The 17,565-nt window shown below is 35.4% G+C and overlaps 1 pseudogene; it reads left to right on the plus strand.

The window, feature by feature from the left end:
- The first annotated feature begins 11,136 nt into the window (after nt 1-11,136).
- LOC144224882 (small ribosomal subunit protein eS8-like) overlaps nt 11,137-17,565 on the plus strand; it is a 26,401-nt pseudogene continuing 19,972 nt past the window's right edge.

Genomic DNA, 17,565 nt, shown 5'->3' on the forward strand with positions numbered 1-17,565 from the left:
GGGGTGGAGTGGTCAGGGTGACCAGTTAAATGGGTGATAGGGGGACACTTGTGATGAAAAGTTGGTGTGATGAATCACTAGATTTGACACCTGAAACTAATGTTACACTGTATATTAACTAATTGGAATTGAAATAAAAATTTGGAAAAAAAGTACCTAGTGAATTAAAAGCTATTGTAAATAAGAAGTAAAGAGGAAAAAAGTCTCTCAAATATTCACTGTAAATAAAATATTAAAGTGAAAAATCTCACAATGTTTTCAGTGTTCTAAATTTATTTTAAAACATATTTTAAGGATAGAGGAAGTATAAAATATTTCATGTTAGGAATGTGTGAACTGAAAAAGATATCTGTTCTGTTTAGAGAATATTTTTATATACTAGTTTTTTTCTGGTTCAATGGTTATAGAAATATCTATAAATTCAATTCCAGTTATACCCACATCATGAGATTTAAAAAACTGACTCAGCTTATGGTTTAGTAAAATAATAATGATAATAATATAGAGAGTTAGATCCTACAAATTAAGGCTCAGTAAAGCTTACTGAGTTTTTACATAATGATTTGGTTTAATTCAAATACTTATTTTACATAATAGTAAAGGGTTACACTAATGACTAAATCATATCATTGAAAACATCTTGTATTTTGACATGTCATGTGTACTTTAAATTAAGCATAACATCCTTCCACACTGTATTTTCATTTTATTTCCTCTTTATATTTTATATCTAAAAAAATGCCCTGAAATTAACTTATACAATAAATATGCTGTATAATATTTGTCTTCAAGAATCTGATGGCATTATAAGATATATCACTGGCTGTACAACTTATGTTTTGGAAAAGACATTACCTAAAATAAAAGATAAATGTTCTACCTATGGTGAAACTCTATCATATGTTATTTAGGCAAGAAAATCATTGAAAATGACAAGAATTATGTAAATCAAAAGATAAAGATACTAAAAATGCTTAAATACATAGGTTCATAATCCACACTGTGCTAAAAGAGGCACAATAAACAAAGTATTTCCTAAATTATAACTTTAAGGATGGTCATAATTCTTGTCCCAGGCATGACTCAATATGAAGCCTTTTTATCACTTTTTTTGCAATGGTCTCACCATAAGCACCCATCAGTTTGGCTGTCCACACCCTGTTTCAATCAAAATAAGATTAATAGTGTCACATTAGAATATCTATTAAATCTCTTACTTCCTGATATTATCTGTCAGGATAGAGATATAATTTAGTTAGTAAACAGATATTGTTAAATTCCCATTGTCCAAATGGGAGGATAACGCAGTAATAATAAAAATTCATTCATTTGATAATGCAAATAATTACTGAATTTTCATATTTGCTGTTGATTAGCACTCACTATAGATTTAGTGTAATTTGGAAACTGTATACAAACACAGACATATACACACAAATAATATGTATATTTACACATTTTCACATCAACAGGGCCTATTAGAATTCATGTCACATGGTAAACTATTAAATGTTTACTGAATGATGTAATGATTTAATTCACTCTAAATTTCCTCTGGCGTCTCCCTAAAAGTTTATTGTCCTCAGCATTCAAGAGTCTCTCATGGTTTGCTTCCCACCCTCTCCCCAACTATTTTTCTCTTTCTTCTCGGCTGTTGGGGATGGGGGAGAGGAGAAGGGGGGTGATAGGCATAGAGGAGGACACTTGTTGGGGTGAGCACTGGGTGTTATATGTAAACCAACTTGACAATAAACTATTTAAGGAAGAAAAAAGTTATTGTCATATCTCCTCTACCAAGAATATTGTCTTTTTCACACTTATTAGAGAGTGGGGATTAAAATTGAGAACACTAAACTTCTTTCAACTGCTAGTCCTTATTATTTTGTCCCCACCCTTCCCTCCCAAAACCACATAGGCTAAATAAAGAGGCAAGTTTTTAATTTCCAACATATTCAACAATGTCAGTCCTTTGGGCTTTGTTGGACTTTAAATACAAGTCTTCAACATGATAAGCAGATATACTCCCTGACCTTGTTTGCGGGATACATTAATTGCTGGGAGTAACAAGGGTGGAATCGGCATATAGGATGGCATTTTACAGATGTCTTTACCGGAAATGAGAGGAGTTTATATATTTAGCAAAATATTCAAAACAAAAAATTGGGAATATGCTNTAAATAATAACAAGAAAACAACAATATTAGTAAAATGGGGGATACTTTACAAAGTCTCAAATATAGCCAAATAAAGAAGAGAGTTCATTAAATAATATCTAAGTATTTATTATGTTACTGTAGTCAGCAGTACCAAATACCAAATACCAAATTTTAAATTAGTGGCTTTATATATTTCATAGTGTTTTGCCTATACTCTACTCTATTTCATTATTCAAGCACTGATGAACTTCACCCATAACCGGAGTAGACAAGATGATGGAGAAGTAAGGAGCTCCGTACATTTTGCCATCACCCATCACTCAAAGAGAAGGTCTGAAGTCATAGGACACTGAGCCACAGGAGTTTGGGAAGAGAAAGAGACAGAGTACACTGGGAAGGATACCTCATAAGGCTGCCTCAAGAAACAAGCCAAACTACAAATGGTGGAGAGTCCCAAATACCACTACCAGTAGGGAACCAAATAACCAAATGCTCCACAAAAGAAACCAAGAGACACCATCCAAAGAACACTTCCTGAACAGACAAGGCCAGAACACTCAAAATAAAGCTCGCTAATACAGCAGAACTCGCAGGGTACGTGTTTACAACAAGCTTTTAAAATTAACAAGAGATAGAAAGCTAACCTAAATGACGATACGGAAGAACTGTCCGCCAAAGAAACTCCAGGAAGAAATGACAGCTAGAGAACTGCTCAAAACAAATGTAAGCAACATAACTGAACAAAAATTGAGAAAAATAATCATAAAATTAATCGCCGGGCTTGAAAAAAACATGGAGGACATCAGAGAAACTATGGCNTTATGCAGCCAAGAATCCTCTATCTAGCAAGCTTTTCATTCAGAATAGAAGGAGAGATAAAAGTCTTTCCAAATACACAATAATTGAAAGAATTTGTCNAGAAGAGGAAGAGAGAGGGAAAGGTGCTGAAGGAGTCCTGGAACAAATTATAGCAGAGAACTTCCCCAATCTGGAGAGGGAAGTAGACGTTGAAATTCAAGAGGCACAGAGAACTCCCCTCAGACATAACGTGAATCGATCATCTCCACGACATATGATAGTGAAACTCGCAAAATATAAGGAAAAGAGAGAATTTTGAAAGCAGCTAGGGAGAAAAGGGCCCTAACATACAAAGGGAAACCTATCAGAGTGGTGACAGACCTATGTATTGAAACGTGGCAGGCCAGAAAGGAATGGCAGGAGATCTTCAATGTGATGAAAGGAAAAATTATGCAGCCAAGAATCCTCTATCTAGCAAGCTTTTCATTCAGAATAGAAGGAGAGATAAAAGTCTTTCCAAATACACAATAATTGAAAGAATTTGTCACCACTAAACCAGCCCCTATAAGAAATCCTGAGGGGGACTCTCTGAGGCAGGTGTTGCAAGGAATGCAAGATACCAGAGACGTCACCTCAAGCGTGAATCCCACAAAGGACACAATGACTCTAACCCCACATATTTCAATAATAAGACTGAATGTAAATAGGCTGAATGCTCCAATCAAAGACATAGGGTAGCAGAATGGATAAAAAAACAAAATCCATCTATTTGCTGTCTACAAGAAACCCATTTTAGACTGGAAGGTACCTTCAGATTAAAAGTAAGGGGATAGAGAAATAGATATCATCCTACGGGAAACCAAAAGAAAGCCGGGGTAGGTATACTTATATCAGACACACTGGACTTTAAATTAAAGACAATCACAAGANAAATGGACTTGAAGGACACATTGGACCAGATGGTTTTGACAGATATATTTAGAACTCTACATCCTGAGGCCATGGAATTCACATTCTTCTCAAGTGCACATGGCACATTCTCCAAGATAGATCACATACTGAGACATGAAGCTGCCCTCAGTAAATATAAAAAATGGAGATCATACCATGCACACTTTCAGATAATAATGCTTTGAAACTTGAAATCAATCAGAGGAAGAAATCTGGAAAACCTCAAAAACATGGAGGTTAAAAAACACCCTACTAAAGAAAGATTGGGTCAACCGGCAATTAGAGAAGAAATTAAAAAAGTATATGAAAATGAAAATACAACAATCCAAACTCTATGCGATCTGGCAAAGGCAGTCCGAAGAGGAAATGACATTGCACTCAGGCTATTTCAAGAAATTAGAAAAAGTGAAAGTGCAAAATCTAACAGCTCACCTAAAGGAACTAAAGGCACAGCAACAAGAGCACACCAAACCCAGTAGAAGAAGAGAAATAGTAAAAATCAGAGCAGAAATAAACAACAGAGACCAAAGAAACAATTGAACATATCCATGAACCCACGAGTTGGTTTTTTGAAAAAATAAACAAAATTGACAAACCTCTAGCCAGGCTTCTCAAAAAGAGAGGAGAGAGCACCCAAATAGTCAAAATCATGAATGAAAATGGACGTATTACAACCAACCCCTCAGAAACACAAGCAATTATCAGGGAATACTATTAAAAATTATATGCCAAAAAATTGGACAAATTAGAAGAAATGGACAAATTCCTAAACACACACTCACTACCATAATTCACATGGGAAGAGATAAAAAATCTGAACAGACCCATAACTAGTGAAGAAATCTAATCAGTCATCAAAAATCTCCCAACAAATAAGAGCCGTGGACTTAATGGCTTCCCTGTGGAATTTTACCAGATATTTAAAACAGAATTAATATCTATTCTTCTCAAGCTATTACAAAAAATAGAAATTGAAAGAAAACTTCCAGACTCATTTTATGAAGCCAGCATCACTCTGATTCCCATGCCAGAGATCCAGCAAAAAAAGAGAACTACAGGCCAATATCCTTGATGAATACGGATGCAAAAATCCTCAACAAGATCCTTGCAAATCAAATCCAGCAGCACATAAAAAGAATCATCCACCAAGATCAAGTGGGATTCATTCCTGGGTTACAGGGCTTTGGTTCTACATTCACAAATCAATCAATGTGATACATCACATGAGCAAAAGAACAGATAAAAACCATATGATCCTCTCGATAGATGCAAAAAAAGCATATGACAAAATACAGCATCCTTCTTAATAAAAACTCTCGAGAAAGTTGGGATAGAAGCAACTTGCTTAAACATCATAAAAAACATCTTTGAGAAGCCCTCAACTAACATCATCCTCAACGGGGAAGAACTGAGAGCTTTCCCCCTGAGATCAGGAACATGACAGGGATGTCCACTCTCAACACTGTTGTTTCATAGTGCTAGAAATCCTAGTAACAGCCATCAGACAACTAAAGGAAATAAAAGGCATCAGAATTAGCAAAGAAGAAGTCAAACTTTCACTTTTCGCAGATGACATGATACTCTACATAGAAAACCCAACAGACTCCACCAGAAGCTTACTAGAACTGATCCATGAATTCAGCAAAGTTGCAGGGTACAAAATCAACGTGCAGAAATCGGTTGCATTCTTATACACCAAACATGAAGCAACAGAAAGAGAAATCAAGAAACTAAACCCAATCACAATTGCACAAAAAACCATGAAGCACCTAGGAATAAACCTAACCAAGGATATATGAGATCTGTAGGGTGAAAACTATAGAAAACTTATGAAGGATATTGAAGAAGACACAAATAAATGGAAAAACATTCCATGCTCATGGAAAGGAAGAATAAATATAGTTAAGATGTCATTACTACCCAAAGCAATCTACACATTCAATGCAATTCCAATCAAAATTGCACCAGCATACTTCTCAAAACTNTTTCAGCGTAGTTTACATACAATTTTAAAATCATTTCAATGGTACCATTTAGTGATTTGACAAATTTATACATTATTCTATGGTTAGTTACCACAAGTACCTACCATCTGTCCTGTTACATTGCTATTACAATATCATTGACTGTATTCCTTTATTCCTCTGACTTATTCATTTCATAACTGGAAGCCTCTATTTCCCTCTCTGCTTCACCCATTTTACCAAGCCCCTGATCCCCTCCCTTCTGGAAACCATCAGTTTGTTCTCTGTACTTACAGTACATGTCTAGTTCTGATTTTTATTTCTTCATTTGTTTTTAGATTCCACTTATGAGTAAACTCAAATGGTGTTTTTATTTCTCAGTCTGACTTGTATCACTTAGAATAACACTCTCTAGGTCCATACATCTTACCTCAAAAGGCACAATACCATCTTTTCTATGGCTACATAATATTTCACTGTATATATGTTACATATTTTCTTAATCCATTCATATATATATATGGTTAGAGTTTTCATTTTCTATAAGTAAAAACTCTATAGTGAAATTATTGGATCATATTGCATTACTATTTTTAAGTTTTTGAAGAAACTCCATACTTTTTTCCACAGTGGATATAACAAATTACATTCCTACCAACAGTACACAAGTGTTCCTTTTTCTCCACATGCTCACCAACACTTGTTATTCCTTGCCATTTTAATTTTAGCCATTCTAATTGGTGTAAGGTGATACCTCATTTTGGGTTTATTTGCATTTTCTTGATGATTAGTGATGTTGAGTACTTTTTCATGCGTCTGTTAGCCATCTCTAATCTTTTTTGGAAAAATGTATATTCAGGTCCTCTGCCCATATTTTAATTGTTTGTTTTCTTGGTGTTAAGTTGTATAAGTTCTTTATATAATTTGCATATGAACCTTTTATTGGTAATAAAATTTGCAAATATTCTCTCCCATTCAGTAGGTTGTCTTATGGTTTTCCTGATGGTTTGCTTATCTGTGTAAAAGTTTTTATTTTTATGAACTCTCAATAGTTTGTTTTTTGTTTTGTTTCTTTTGCCTTATGAGACACATCTAGAAAAATGTTGCCATGGGCAATGTCAGAGAAATTGCCTGTGCTGCCTTCCAGGATTTTTATGGTTTCATGTCTCGCGTTAAAATTATGAATCCATGTTCACTTTATTTTGGTGTTTGAAGTGGTCCAGTTTCATTATTTAACATATAGCAGTCCAGTATTCTCAGCACTGTTTATTGAAGACACTGTCTTTTTCCATTGTATATTCTTTTTTCCTTTGTCATAGATAAATTGATCATATAATCATAGGTTTATTTCTGGGCTCTCTATTCTGTTCCATTGACTGTGTCCATTTTTGAGTCAACACTATACTGTTTTAATTACTAAAGGTTTTTAGTATATCTTGAAATCTTGTATTGTGATATGTCCATCTTTATTCTTATTTCTCAGGATTGTTTTGGCTATTTGGGGTCTTTTTTGGTTCCATACAAATTTTCTATCACTTGTTCTAGTTTTGTAAAAAATGCTGTGGTATTTTGATAGAGATTGCATTGAATCTTTGAAAGTAAATTAAAATCAAAAACCACTTTTGAAAAATGAGGATAAAAATCAGATGATCATCTCAATAGATGCAGAAAAAGCATTTGAGAAGATTCATTATCCATTTATGATGGAAAATCAACAAAGTTGGGTTAGAAGGAACATACCTCAACATAGTAAAAATCATATATGAAAATCCCACAGCTAACATCATACTTAATGCTGAAAAACTAAGAACATCCCCTCTAAGGTCAGGAACAAAATAAGAATGTCCACTCTCAACACTTTTATTCAACATAGTACTGGAAGTCCTAGCCACAACACTCACACAAGAAAAAGAAATAAGAGGCATCCATGTTGGTAAAGAAGAATTCAAACTGTCTGTCTTCTCAGATGACAGATTTCATCAAAAAACTACTAGAACTAATAAAAAAAAAAGTCCAGTAAAGTGACAGGATAAAAATTAATACCCAGAGATTAATAGCATTGCTACACACTAATAATGAAGTAGCAGAAAGAGATATGTAAAAAACAAACATCATTTACAACTGCACCAGGAAGAAAAAAATGCAAAAGTATAAACTTATCCAAAGAGGTGAAAGACCAGGATATGTACTTCAAAAATCATAAAACACTGATGAAAGAAATTGAAGATGACACAAATTAAAATACATTCTATGCTCATGGCTTGGAAGAATTAATATTGTTAAAATGCCCATATTACCCAAGACAATCCACATTTTTCATTCTTAAGCATAATTGGTATTTTATAATTACTTCTGGTTGCTGATAACAAGAAACAATAAGGTACTTCAGAAAGAAAATCAGCATCATTTCTGGTGATGATTTTATACTTAGAACAATTTCTAAATTACAATATTAGGTATTTGATACCAGTTCCCCCAACATGTAAAAAGTGACATATAACAACAGCTGTATGACCATGAAGAAGTCTCATCAACCCTAATCTGCCTATCATTGGAAAGTGCCTACCCTACTAATACCATCCAGCAATTCATCCATATAGCCTACTACTTTTGTCTGCAATGTTAGGTTTGAATTTAGATTGCACATCTATGAGGATCCACATAGCACAGTCTTAAACCCCTCCAAACTTCTTACCCCAAATTGGGAAAATAAAATGTTTCTCATGGTTACCTTCAAGGATCATGGACAAATCAATGACATAGTAAAAACAAATATATTATACAATATTTGTATTATACTATAACAGACAGCTCAACTGCAAAGCTCTTCAGGTCATCCATCTATCCTGAAAAGGAAATAATCAAAACAAACTATTGAGATTAAGAAAGCAGAAGTCTTTCTGAGGTAATAAATACTCTAAACAATATCTTAAAAGTCAAAAGGAATCAAATCAGGGCATGAAAGGCTAAGCTATCAACTCTATATCCGACAATATTATATACATATCTCTTCCAGGTTGTCAAAATTATGGCTAATTTCATTGGATCTGGTGCCCTTTACTTCAAAGAGCCTATAGGTATCTGTCATAATCTGTGGTACCTGAATGTGAACTAGACTACTTAGGAATGTTATAAGTTCAAAGCTATCATCTTGGTTGCTCCAAGTATCTAAAAATGACAAGATGGACATCCCAGCCTCCTTTCCACACTGAACTGCTGGGAACACACAAGTATTCCGGAAAGTATCAAGACAGAGGGTTTGCAAAGGAGGAAAATGTAGCTCATCTCTGTTTTGGACATGGAAATCCATGCAAATTTTTGTCCCTATGTCTTCTCTTGAAAGGAGAGGAGAGTTCCAAGTATACCAAACCCCCATCTGTGGTTTCTAATTTATTGAAATTTTATAACATTATCCACTATTTTGCTATTTGTCTCTGTATGTGAATTTTAAACTGTACTGTATTTCAACTTTAATATATTCCCAGATTAAAAATCAAATATTGTCATGGAAAATCTCTAAAAAAAACCCTATCCATATTCTTTCTTACAGAGAAAAAATGCAATATAAATTTATAAAATTATTTAGTTTTAAATTATGATTTATAGATATAGTGGAGTCCAGAAACTACGGACTTCATTTCTGTTCTTAACAATATATCTTTTTTTATAAAGAGATTTTGGCTTTCAAGCATTTTAATTCATTGTAAGTCTTCCTATTTTTAATAGCCAAAAGCTATTTGTACTTCTATGAACTCTTTACCATTATTTCCAATCTTTATCTATANTTTAATAAATACATAAATACATGTATTATTTCTCCCACTAGATTCATCAAGAGGGAGGCAGGACTTATTCTGTGCTTACATATATTCTTACAATGCTCAGTACAGTTCTTTGAATATTATCATATACATGAAAAAATAATTATAGATATATGATTGACTGAAGATAGTATGTTTCTCAAAGTACAACAATTAACAGGATTGTTCAAGGAAAAGGATATCGTGGTTAGTGTCCGTAATTGATTTTTACCATCAGAATCTGCTAAAAAGTAACAACTAACATTATACTTAAAAACCTGTGGTTTAATATCCTTCCATAACTTGAACAATTTCCTAGTTTTGTAAGTACAAGTTTATAACAAAATAGGATGAGCAGAGAGTTACTATAGCTTAGTCATTGTTCCAAGCATAATTAACCATTGTGCCAAACTAGAAATACAGAGAGCAAATAAAATTGAAATGAAATGAGTACTAATTTCAAGATACTTCTTGAATTGTCTGGGGCTCCTGGGTGGCTCCGTCAGTTAAGCGTCCAACTTTGGCTCAGGTCATGATCTCATAGTTTGTGGGTTCGAGCCCCACATCGGGCTCTATACTGACAGCTAGCTCAGAGCCTGGAGCCTGTTTCAGATTCTATGTCTCTCTCTTTGACCCTCCCCTGCTCACGCTCTCTCTCTCCCTTCTTTCTCAGAAATAAATAAAACATTAAAAAATTTATTAAAAAAAGATATTTCTTGAATTGTCTTATCATTACCATGTCCTCATCAAAGCTAAATAGAATTCCACAAAGAGCTTTCATTTATTTAATTGAGGATTTAAAGTAGTTGTTTTTCAGTTATTCGTGGCTTTGCTGTACTATTACCAAGCATTTCCTGCCAGCTCCACAAATGAGCAATACATCCAAGTACCATTCAAAAATATATACTGTTAAAAAAAAATATAGATAGATATATATATAGTATGTGAATATGTGTCTAACTATGTGATAGAAAACAGCTTATAATAATGAATAGGCATTCTGCAATTCTTCAAAGAAAATGTGGACTTCTGCATTTTGGGCAAAAAGGTATACAGAATGTATAAATTAGGTGAAAAATATGTTTGCAAGTTTCCTCTTGCAAAAATATTCTCATCGCAATGGGAAAGTCATACGATGCCAACTGACTTTAAAAAATTTTAATGTTGAGGAGGGAAGGGCAAGATGGCAGAGAAGTAGGGAGCTCTGTGCATTGCGCTTGCCCCCATATCTCACACAGAAAAGATCTGAAGCCATAGGAACCCTTACAGAACCCAAGAGATTGGGAGAGAAAGGACACAGAATCCACTGAAAAAGGCTTCTAACGTGAGTGCGAAATGGGGAAGATAAAATCAGGCCAGGATCGGAGACTCACAGGGACGGGGGCGATCCCCCTCTGTGGGGAGTGACAGGGGAAAAAGAGAGAGTCTGAAACTGCTCAAGACAGGGTCCCTGTTGCTGGGAAACAGAAAAACCTCCTCTCAGGGCACAGAAGGACGGTGCATGCTAAATCCTCGTGCGCCAACTCGTCCTGGAGTAGCTGCGCGCTCGCGGGCACCACTCCTTTGTTCCTTTGTACCCCTGGCTTGGCTGGATTCCTGGAGGAACCATGTATGTACCTGCGCTACGAGCTGACTGGAACTTTAGAGGGAAGGCAAAGGGCTTAAAACTGGGAGATTTGTCTGTGCGTTCGTGTTTCTAGTGAGGAGACACAGAGGGACCTTGTTTCCCTCTCTCCAGGGGTCCAGACGCACCCTGCAGGCAAACCCCCACCCATGCTCACCAACTTGAACTGGAGGAATGGGAGCAGCTGCTTCTGGCTCCACCTCCAGGGCTAGGCAAGAGGATTGGAATTGCCCTGAGGGGATAGCCTGCGAGGTTGTGTCTACCACAATTTTAGTCGGGTGCACGGACTGCACTTGCAAATTAGCCTGGCCTGGGTTAAAGAGCACAACCCATCGGGCACGGGAAGTTTACACACCCAAAAAAGAGAGGTGCAGCGCTTGGTTCAAGAAGGGACTGGTGCACCACCACTCTCCTCCCCACAACCTCTAAAGCAGAACTCCCACCTGACACATTGGATAACACCANTTAAGCGTCTGACTTTCGCTTAGGTCATGATCTCGTGGTTCGTGGGTTCAAGCCCCGCGTCGGGCTCTGTGCTGACTGCCAGCTCGGAACCTAGAGCCTATTTCAGAGTCTGTATCTCCCTCTCTCTTTGACCCTCCCCTGCTCACTCTGTCTCTCTCTCTCTCTCCTAGAAATAAATTTAAAAAAATGTTCAAAAAAAGTCCCATGTTTATGCTTTTGAAGAGATTCATTTCAGGCCTAAAGATACCTACAGATTGAAAGTGACAGGATGGAGAAATATCATGCAGATAGATGTCGAAAGAAGTCCAGAGTACCAATACTTATACGGTACAAACTACACATTAAAACAATGACTGTAACAAAAGATAAAGGAAGATATTATGATACAAGAGAAAAAGGAGACAGTCATAACAAAGGAGACGATCAAAGAAGATCTAAAAATTTCAAAGATAAATGGACATTGCATGGGTGAACTCTAATATATAAAATAATAGTAAATATTAAGGAATGAATTGATAACACCAGAGTAGTAGTAGAGTTTAACAACCAACNAACGTGATGAAACTAGAGTCAACCGCAAGAAAAAAAAAAAGAAAAATCACAACTACATGGAGGTTAAACAAAATGCTACTAAACAATGAGTGGTTCAATCAGGAAATGTTAAAAAATGAATTAAAAAATANGAGTACTGGGTGTTATATGGAAACCAACTTGACAATAAACTATTTGTAAAAATAAATAAAATCTTAAAAAAATTTAAAAAAAGAAGAATGAAGGATAAGTAAAAGAAATGCATAGAAACAAATGAAAATGAAAACACAATGGTCCAAAACCTTTGGACTGCAAAATGAATCATAAGAGGGAAGTATATAGCAATACAGGCCTAACTCAAGAAGCAAGAAAAATCCCAAATAAATGTTCTAACATTACATCTAAAGAAACTACAAAAACAAACAAAGAAAACATGAAACCAGCAGGAGAAAGGAAATAATAAAGATTAGAGCATAAATAAATAATATAAAAACTAAAAAACAAAAGACCACATCAATGAAACCAGGAGATGGTTCTTTGAGAAAATTAATAAAATTGATAAACCCCCAGTCAGAGTTACAAAAAAGAAAAGAGAAAGGACCCAAATAAATAAAATCACAAATGAGAATGAAGAGATAACAACCAATACCACAGAAATACAATAAGAGATTATTATGAAAAACTATATGAAACAAATTGGACAACCTAGAAGAAATGTTTAAATGCCTAGAAACATACAAACTACCAAAATGAAAAAAAGGAAGAGATAGAAAACAGACTAATAACCAGCAAAAAATTGAGACAGTAATCAAAAAACTCCCAGCAAACAAAGCCCAGGGCTAGATGGCTTTCAAGGAGAATTCTATCAAACATTTAAAGAAGAGTTAATATCTATTTTTCTCAAACTATTCCAAAAAGCAGAAAGGAAAGTATAATTTCTGAACTAATTCTATAAGGTCAGCATTACCCTGACACCAACACCAGGGAAACACTTCATGAAAAAAGAGAATGACTGGGGCTCCTAGGTGGCTCAGTCAGTTAAGCGCCCAACTTCAGCTCAGGTCATGATCTCACGGTTTTGGGTTCGAGCCCTGCATCGGGCTCTGTGCTGACAGCTAGCTCAGAGCCTGGAGCCTGCTTCAGATTCTGTATCTCCCTCTCTCTTTGACCCTTCCCTGCTCACCCTACCTCTCTCTCTCTCTCTCTCTCAGAAATAAATCAAACATTAAAAAGAGAGGGAGAGAGAGAATGACTGGGGCGCCTGGGTGGCTCAGTTGGTTAAGCCTCTGATTCCAGCTCATGTCATGATCTTGCAGTTCGTGAGTTAGAGCCCCAAGTCAGGCTCTGTGCTGACAGCTCAGAACCTAGCGCCTGCTTCAGATTCTGTGTCTCCTTTTATCTCTGACCATTCCCCGCTCACACTCTGTCTCTCTCTTTCTTAAAAACAAACAAAATTTTTTTTTAAAAAAGAGAGGAAATGGCAAGCCAATATCCCTGATGAACATGTATGCAAAACTTCTCAACAAGATACTAGCAAACCAAATCCAACAGTACATTCGAAGAATCATTCACTATGATCACGTGAGATTTATTCTTGGGCTGCAAGAGTGGTGCAGTATTAACAAATCAATTAACGTGATATGCCACATTGATAAAAGAAATGATAGAAACCATATGATTGTTTCAATGCAGAAAAACAATGCAGAAAAAGCTCTTGACAAAGTGTAACATCCTTTCATTGATAAAAACCCTAATCCAAGTAGAGATAGAGGGACCATATCTCAACATAATAAAGGCCATCTATGAAAAAACCCACAGCTAATATTATCCTCAAGGTAAAAAATCTGAGTTTTACCACTAGAGTCAGGAACAAGACTGAGATGTACACTCTCACAACTGTTATTCAACATAGTACTGGAAGTCCTATGAATCAGTCCACAAGAATCAGACAACAAAAAGAAACAAAAAGTATCCAAACCTTTAAAAAAAAATAAAACTTTCACTAATTACAGATCACATGATATTCTATATAGAAAACTCTAAAAACTCCACTAAAAATTGCTAGAACTGATAAACAGATCCAATAAATTTTTGTGATTAAAATCAATGTACAGAAATCTGTTGCATTTCTATACACCAATAGTCAAACAGTAGAAGGAAAATTAAGGAATTCATCCCATTGACAATTGCACCAAATATAGTAAGAAACCTAGAAACAAACTTAACCAAAGAGGTGAAAGACCCATACTCTGAAAACTATAAAACACTGATGAAAAAAATTAGAAATTACAAAAAAGAAATGGAAAGACATCCCATGCCTGTGTATTGGAAGAACAAATATTGATAAAATGTCTATACTACCCAAAGCAATCTATGCATATAATAAAATCCCTATCAAAATACCACCAGCATTTTTCATAGGTATAACAATCCCCAAATTTGTATGGACCCATAAAATTACTCAGAATCAGCCAAAGCAACTTTGAAAAAGAAAAGGAAAGTAGGAGGCATCACAATTCTGGACTTCAAGTTATATTACAAAGCTGTAGTAATCAACACAGTATTGTACTGGCACAAAAATAGAAATATAGTTCAATGAAACAGAATGCAAAACCTAGAAATGAACCCACAACTGTATAGTCAATTAATCTTTGACAAAGCAAGAAGGAATATCCAATGAGAAGACAGCCTCTCCAACAAATGGTGTTCGGAAAACTAGACAACAATATGCAAAAGAATGAAATTGAACCATTTTGTTACACACACATAAAAAATAAATTCAAAATGGATGAAAGACCTAAATGTGAAACCCAACACCATCAAAATCCTAGAGGAGAACACAGACAGTAACCACTTTGACACTGGCCATAGCAACTTCTTTTTCGATGTGTCTCTGGAGGCAAAGGAAACAAAAGACAAAATAAACTACTAGACCTTCATCAAAATAAAAAGATTCTACACAGTGAAGGAAGCAATCAGCAAACAATAAGGCAACTGATGAAATGGGAGAAGATGTTTGAAAATGACATATCTGATAAAGATTAGTATCCAAAATCTGTAAAGAATTTCTCAAACCCAATACCCCAAAAATAAATCATCCAATTAAAAATAGCAGAAACCATTAATAGACATTTTTCCCAAGAAAACATACAAATGGGCAACAGACACATGAAAAGATGATCAACATCACTGATCATCAAGGAAATACAAATCAAAGCCACAATGAGATATCACCTCACACCTGTCAGAATAGTTAAATTCAACAACACATGAGAAACAATATTTATTGGTGAGAGTGTGGAGAAAGGGGAACTCTCCTGCACTGTTGGTGGGAATACAAACTGGTGCAGCCACTAGAAAACAGCATGGAGATTGCTCAAAAAGTTAAAAATAGAACTACTCTACCATTCACCAAATGCACTTCTAGGTGTTTATCCAAAGAATAAAAAATACTAATTCAAAGAGATACATGCACCACCAATGTTTATAGCAGCATTACCTACATTAGTCAAATTGTGGAAAGAGCCCAAATATCAACCAACTGATAAATGGAGAAAGAAGAATTGGAATATATGTATATATGTATATACAGTGGAATATTACGTATCCATAAAAATTGAAATCTTGCCATTTGCAATGATGGGGATGAAGCTACAAAGTATTATGCTAAACAAAATAAGTCAGAAAAAAACACCGTATGATTTCACTCATATGTGGAATTTAAAGAATAAATCAAACAAGCAAAAGGGGGGGAAGAAGGAAGGAGACAACCTAAGAAACAGACTCTCAAGTATAGAGAGCAAATTGATGATTACTAGAAGGGAGGTGGGCAGGTAGATTGGTTACATAGGTGATGAAAATTAAGGAGTGCACTTGTGATGAACCGGCTGTTTTATGGAAGTGTTGAATCACTGTATTGTAAACCTAAAATTAATATTACACTGTACATTAACTAACTGGAACTTAAATTAAAACTTAAAAAAAAAGTGGAAAAAATATACTCACTGTACATCAGTTAAGGGTGGAGGACATCAGTGAGACCCTTGATAAAGAGGTAAAAAATAACATATCAGAGATGAAGTACTAAGTAAATGAAATTAAAAACATAATAGATGAAATAAATAATAAGCAACAGGAAGCAGAAGAGCATATCAATGACCTGGATGATAGAGTAACTAAAAATAATAAAGCCTGGCAAGTGAGAGACAAACAAATACTGAATAGTGAGAATAAACTTTGAGAATTGGTTCCTCTAACAGGTGTAGTAACATTTGCATTATAGGGATTCCAGAAGGAGGTAAGAGAAAGATAGGCAGAAAAATTTATTTGAAGAAATAATACCTGAAAATTGCCCAAATCTAGAGTGGGAAACACATCCAGATTCAGGAGATGCAGTGATCCTCCAACAAATTCAACCCAAGTAGTCCACACCAAGACATATAGTAATTAAAATGGCAAAAACTAGTGATAAAGAAATGATTTTAAAGATATGAGAAGACTGTTACATACAGAGAAACCCCATAATGATTTCAGCTTATTTTTCAGCAGAAACTTTATAGGCCAGAACTAAGTGACGTGATATATCCAAAGAGCTAGAAGGTAAAATCTGCAACCAAGAATAGTCTATCCAACAAGGATATCGTTCAGAATAGGAGGCATAAGGGGGAGAAGAAGGGCGGAAATGGTGGGGGAAAGGGAGAGAGGCAAACCATGAGAGACTCTTGAATGCTGACAANATGTTAAAGATGATACTAAATATCTGAACCATGGGCGAGAAAAGAGTAAAGAATGGGCTAAAAAATAAGCAACCATCTACTTAATAGAGACTGCTATATGCAGAAGATGTTATATATAAAACAAAAGTTAACCACAAATAATAATAACAATAATAATAACAATAATAATAAAGTAATACTTCTCTTGCAGCTAATGCCAAGCAACGGGAATCTCTCAGGACACCTGGCACAATCACCACAATACTGGTTAAAAGGGAAACCTTACCACGAAAGGCAGAAATAAGAGCTTGGATGTCCCACTGCCAACACTAGGATTGGCCCCTGGCACATACACAAAGTCCATGGGAAGGACACAAAATCCTTGTTGGGAAGGCAACAAAAAGAACCATGCCTTGAGGATGGACATGGGGAGCTTCGCTCAGGGCTGTAGGTATTGTATGTGCAAAACAAGGATTATTGACATTGTCTACAATACATCCAACAATGAACTGGTCTGCATCAAGACCCTGGTTAAGAACTGTATCATGCTCATTGACGGCA

This window comes from Crocuta crocuta, unplaced genomic scaffold, assembly GCF_008692635.1.
Source record: "Crocuta crocuta isolate KB4526 unplaced genomic scaffold, BGI_CrCroc_1.0 scaffold785, whole genome shotgun sequence".
NCBI classification, from domain to species: Eukaryota; Metazoa; Chordata; class Mammalia; order Carnivora; family Hyaenidae; genus Crocuta; species Crocuta crocuta.